The sequence below is a fragment of the Symphalangus syndactylus genome, chromosome 17 (genome assembly GCF_028878055.3).
Source record: "Symphalangus syndactylus isolate Jambi chromosome 17, NHGRI_mSymSyn1-v2.1_pri, whole genome shotgun sequence".
NCBI lineage: Eukaryota > Metazoa > Chordata > Mammalia > Primates > Hylobatidae > Symphalangus > Symphalangus syndactylus.
Window position 1 is genome coordinate 13,722,152 of NC_072439.2, and position 6,448 is coordinate 13,728,599.

Below are 6,448 nucleotides of genomic sequence, written 5' to 3' on the forward strand. Positions count from 1 at the left end.
CCTCAGTGGTCACATCTTATGTACAACATCAGAACAAGAAATATGACATTAGTACAATGTGTGTATACATTTCCAAGTTATTGTAGCTGGACACTGTGGCTCATACCTGGAACCCAGCACTTTGGGAGGCCAAGGAAGGAGGATCCCTTAAAACTAGAAGTTTGAGACCAGCCTGGGCAACATAGCGAGACCCTATCTCTAAAACAACAAAAAAAATTTGCTAGGGGTAGTAGCACATGCCTGCAGTCTCACCTCCTAGGGAGGCTTGAGCCCAGGAGGTCAGGGCTGCAATGAGCTATGATCACGTCACTGCACTCCAGCCTGGGCGACAGAGTGTGACTCTGTTAAAAACAAAGGCTGGGCGCGGCGCCTGTAATCCCAGCACTTTGGGAGGCTGAGGCGGGTGGATCACCTGAGGTCAGGAGTTTGAGACCAGCCTGGCCAACATGGTGAAACCCCATCTTTTTTTTTTTTTTTTTTTTTTTGAGACGGAGTCTTGCTCTGTCACCCAGGCTGGAGTGCAGTGGTGCAATCTCAGCTCACTGCAAGCTCCGCCTCCCAGGTTCACGCCATTCTCCTGCCTCAGCCTCTCCGAGTAGCTGGGACTACAGGCGCCCGCCACCACGCCCGGCTAATTTTTTTTGTATTTTTAGTAGAGACGGGGTTTCACCGTGGTCTCGATCTCCTGACCTCGTGATCCGCCCGCCTCGGCCTCCCAAAGTGCTGGGATTACAAGCGTGAGCCACCGCGCCTGGCCGGTGAAACCCCATCTCTACTAAAAATACAGAAATTGGCCACGCATGGTGGTGGGCATCTGTAATCCCAGCTACACGGGAGGCTGAGGCAGGAGAATCGCTTGAACCTGGGAGGCGGAAGTTGCAGTGAGCCAAGTTCATGCCACTGCACTCCAGCCTGGGCAACCAGAGCAAAAGTTTGTCCCAAAACATATGTATAAATAAATAAAACAAAAACATACGAACTATTTTATCACCACAAAGATCACTCTTCTGTTACCTCCCCATTGTCACAACTATTCCCCTCCCCATGGCCCTGCCCTGATCCCTGGAAACAACTGACCTGTGTTCCAGCTCTATAATTCTGTCATTTCAAGAACCTTTTTGTTGTTGTTGCTGTTTCGAGACGGAGTCTCACTCTGTCGCCCAGGCTGGAGTGCAGTGGTGCAATCTCAACTCACTGCAACGTCTGCCTCCTGGGTTCGAGTGATTCTCCTGCCTCAGCCTCCCGAGTAACTGAAATTACAGATACCCGCCACCACATCTGGCTAATTTTTGTATTTTTAGTAGAGACAGGCTTTCATCATGTTGGCCAGGCTAGTTTTGAACTCCTAGCCTCAAGTGATCCACCCGCCTTGGCCTCCCAAAGTGCTGAGATTACAGGTGTGAGCCTCTGTGCCCAGCCCAGATTGACTTTTGCCCCCCACTCAGCAGAATGCCCTTGGGAACCTCTTTTCCTTTCTAAATTAATGGCAATATAATAATATTTCACAATTCTTGAGGGCTTACTGTGTACCAGACACTGAGCTAAATGCTTTATGGCCCTACGATCACCCTGTAAAATAGATACAATTTGTGGTGCTCAGCCTGCACGATTGTCCCAACGAATCTGCCCTCCTGACATCCAGGTATGACCTGCTCATATTGAACAGGGCTGAGCTTTATAGGATGTTTTGAAAATGGGAGTGTGCTGTTTCAGGCTAGGTTATACGAGACATCATGGCAGGTCCCAGTAGCTCATATCTGTAATCCCAGCCTTTTGGAAAGGGGAGGATTGCTCGAGGCTAGCAGTTCAAGACCAGATTTGGCAACATAGGGGGACTCTGTATCTACCAAAAAACCTTTTTTTTTTTTTTTTTTTTTTTTTTTGAGACAGTGTCTCACTCTGCAGCCAGGCTGGAGTGCAGTGGCACAATCTCGGCTCACTGCAACCTCCGCCTCCCAGGTTCAACTGATTCTCTTGCCTCGGCCTCCTGAATAGCTGGGACTACTAGTGACCAGCACCATGCCCAGCTATTTTTTTTTTTTTTTTGTATTTTTAGTAGATATGGAGTTTCACCATGTTGGCCAGGATGGTCTTGATCTCTTGACCTCGTGATCCACCCGCCTCAGCCTCCCAAAGTGCTGGGATTACAGGCGTGAGCCATTAGGCCCGGCCCTCCAGAAACCTTTTTTAATAAGCTGGGCATGATGGTGCACCCCTGTAGTCTCAACTACTTAGTAGGCTGAGGCAGGAGGGTCACTTGAGCCCAGGAGGGTTTTTTTTTTTTTTTTTTTTTGAGACGGAGTCTCGCTGTCGCCAGGCTGGAGTGCAGTGGCGCAATCTCAGCTCACTGCAACCTCCACCTCCTGGGTTAAAGCAATTCTCCTCATCTCTACAAAAACTGCAAAAAAATTAGCTGGGCATGGTGGCGTGTGGCTATAAAACCAGCTACTCAGGAGGCTGAGGTGGGAGGATTGCTTGAGCCTAGGAGGCAGAGGTTGCAGTGAATCAAGATTGTGCCACTGCACTCCAGCCTGGGTGATAGAGTGAGACTCAGTCTCAAAAAGAAAAAGAAAATAGGCCGGGCGCGGTGACTCACGCCTGTAATCCCAGCACTTTGGGAGGCCAAGGTGGGCGGATCACGAAGTCAGGAGATCGAGACCATCCTGGCTAACACAGTGAAACCCCGTCTCTACTAAAAATACAAAAAATTAGCCGGGCGTGGTGGCGGGCGCCTGTAGTCCCAGCTACTCGGGAGGCTGAGGCAGGAGAATGGCGTGAACCCCAGGGGGCGGAGCCTGCAGTGAGCCGAGATCGCGCCACTGCACTCCAGCCTGGGCGACAGCGAGACTCTGTCTCAAAAAAAAAAAAGAAAAAGAAAATAGTAGGTGGGTGGTTATTCCTATGAAAGAGACTTCTGTGTCCCTGAGAAAATGCCGTGAGGGTGGGGTGGTGGGAGAGAGAACAAATTCCTTAACTCCCAATTCAATTATTTACTTATTTATCTTTTTTTTTTTTTTTTTTTTTTTTGAGACGGAGTCTCGCTCTGTCACCCAGGCTGGAGTGCAGTGGCGCGATCTCGGCTCACTGCAAGCTCCGCCTCCCGGGTTCACGCCATTCTCCTGCCTCAGCCTCTCCGAGTAGCTCGGACTACAGGCGCCCGCCACCAAGCCCGGCTAATTTTTTGTATTTTTAGTAGAGACGGGGTTTCACCGTGGTCTCGATCTCCTGACCTCGTGATCCGCCCGCCTCGGCCTCCCAAAGTGCTGGGATTACAAGCGTGAGCCACCGCGCCCGGCCTACTTATTTATCTTTAGACAGCATCTCACTGTCGCCCAGGCTGGAGTGCACTGGTGTGATACAGCTCACTGCAGCCTCGACCTCCCAGGCTCAAGCAGTTCTCCCACCTCAGCCTCCTGATTAGCTGGGACTACAAGTTCACGCCACCATACCATACCTGGGTTGTTTTTTTTTTTTAAATTGAGACGGAGTCTCGCTCTGTCACCCAAGCTGGAGTGCAGTGGCGCGATCTCGGCTCACTGCAAGCTCCGCCTCCCCGGTTCACGCCATTCTCCCGCCTCAGCCTCCCCAGCATCTGGGACTACAGGTGCCTGCCACCACGCCCGGCTAATTTTTTTATATTTTTAGTAGAGATGGGGTTTCACCGTGTTAGCCAGGATGGTCTCAATCTCCTGACCTCGTGATCCACCCGCCTCAGCCTCCCAAAGTGCTGGGATTACAGGTGTGAGTCACCGCGCTCGGCCATACCTGGGTATTTTTAAGATTGTTGAAGAGATGGGGTCTATGTTGCCCAGGCTGGTCTTGAACTCCTGAGCTCAAGCAATCCTCCTGCCTCAGCCTCCCAAAGTGCTGGGATTCTAGGCCTAAGGCCCGGTGCCCAACCTGTCCCCCAATTAGATTCCATTTGTTTATACAATCTGTTTTATTTATTTACTTATTTTATTTTTTTGAGATCGAGTCTTGTATGTTGCCCAGGCTGGAGTGCAGCGGCACGATCTCAGCTCACTGCAACCTCTGCCTCTCGGGTTAAAGCGATTCTCCTGTCTCAGCCTCCCGAGTAGCTGGAATTAGAAGTGTGTGCCACTATGCCCGGCTAATTTTTGTATTTTTAGTGGAGACGGGGGTTTCACCATGTTGCATGGGCTGGTCTCAAACTTCTGACCTCAGGTGATCCTCCTGCCTCAGCCTCCGAAAGTGCTGGGATTACAGGAGTGAGCCACTGTGCCTGGCCTACAATCTGTTTGAGAGCCAGAAAATGCAATCAATTGTGATAATGCATTGCTATGTTTTGAAATACATATATACAAACACGCACACAACTTTATTTAAATTTATGATGCTTTTAATATTCAGCTAACACCAAATTCACAATTTTATAAGTTTTTTTTTTTTTTAAAGATGGAGTCTCCTTCTGTCACCCAGGCTGGAGTGCAGTGTCATCATCTTGGCTCACTGCAACCTCCGTCTCCCAAGTTCAAGAGAATCTCCTGCCTCAGCAACCTGAGTAGCTGGGATTACAGGTGCGTGCCACCACGCCCCAGTAATTTTTTTGTATTTTTAGTACAGACGGGGTTTCACCATGTTGGCCAGGCTGGTCTCGAACTCCTGACCTCATGATCCACCCGCCTCAGCCTCCTGAAGTGCTGGGATTACAAGCATGAGCCACCGTGCCCGGCTCATAGGTATTTTTGCCCAGGAAACAACTCCATTTATTTAAGTGCAAAAAGGGAGTAACTATCTGTAGCTATATCTACCTCTCTCCATCTATCTCTATGTATCTTACATAACAGTGGAGGTGGTTTGTGAATTTTGTCAGAATTGCAAAGGATCTGATTTAGAACTGATGAATTCTGTCCTAAAACAGGCTGTAAAGCTTTAAATTGGTCGTGCGGGGATTTTCCATAGCCTCCCTCTCCTCTTTCTTGTCTGTCTACCTCCCATCAGTGTCTGAACATGTTCTGTATTTAGCCTTTTTTTTTTTTTTTTTTTTTTGAGATGGAGTCTCCCTCTGTTGCCCAGGCTGGAATACAGTGGTGCCATCTCGGCTCACTGCAAGCTCCACCTTCCGGGTTCAAGTGATTCTCCTGCTTCAGCCTCCCAAGTAGCTGGGACTACAGGCGTGTGCCACCACGCCCAGCTAATTTTTGTATTTTTGGTAGAGATGGGCCTTCACCATCTTGGACAGGCTGGTCTCAAACTCTGGGCCTCAGGTAATCTGCCCACGTCGGCCTCCCAAAGTGCTGGGATTACAGGCGTGAGCCACCACGCCTGAACCTTTAATTAGCTTTTGATTTTGATTGTTGTTGATCTCCCTCCTGGAATGTCAATTCCACGAGGACAGGGAATTTTGTCTGTTGTGGTCACCACTGTGTCTGAGCATCTCTAACAAAGACTAGCAAGCTACGGCCCTCAGCCCTAATCTTTTTTTTTTTTTCTTTTTTTTTTTTTTTGAGACAGAGTCTCACTCTGTGGCCCAGGCTGGAATGCGGTGGCACAATCTCTGCTCACTGCAAGCTCCGCCTCCTGGGTCCACACCATTATCCTGCCTCAGCCTCCCGAGCAGCTGGGACTACAGGCACCCGCCACCACGCCAGGCTAATTTTTTGTATTTTTAGTAGAGACGGGGTTTCACCGTGTTAGCCAGGATGGTCTCAATCTCCTGACCTCGTGATCCGCCCGCCTCGGGCTCCCAAAGTGCTGGGATTACAGGCGTGAGCCACCGTGCCCAGCGTATTATTATTATTATTATTACTTTTGAGACAGAGTCTCTGTCTGTCACCCAGGCTGGAGTGCAGTGGCACAATCACAGTTCACTGCTGCCTGGAACTCCTGGGCTCAAGCCATCCACTTGAGTAGGTGAGACTGTAGGCGTGCACCACCAGGCCTAGTTCATTTTTGATTTTTTCAGAGAGAGGATCTCATTATGTTGCTCGGTCTGGTGTAGAAATCCTGTGTTCAGGCAGTCCTCCTGCCTGGATCTCCAAAAGTGCCAGGATTACAGGCCCAACCCACAGCACCCAGCCGTCTTTCTCTTTTAAATGTTCAAACAAAAGCATAATAATAATATGACATGTGAAAATACGGCAGATTGAAATTTCTGTGTTTATGAAGTTTTACTAGCATACAGGCCTGGCTCAGTGGTTCACACCCGTAATCCCAGCATTTTGGGAGGCCCAGGAGGGCAGATCACTTGAGGTCAGGAGTTCAAGACCAGCCTGGCTGACATGGTGAAACCCTGTTTCTACTAAAAATACAAAAATTAGCTGGGCCTGGCGGCATGCGCCTGTAGTCCCAGCTACTCGGGAGGCTGAGGCAGGAAAATCGTTTGAACCCGGGAGGCGGAGGTTGCAGTGCACCGAGATCAGGCCCCTGCACTCCAGCTTGGGCAACAGAGCAAGACTTGTCACAAATAAATAAATAAATAAAATAA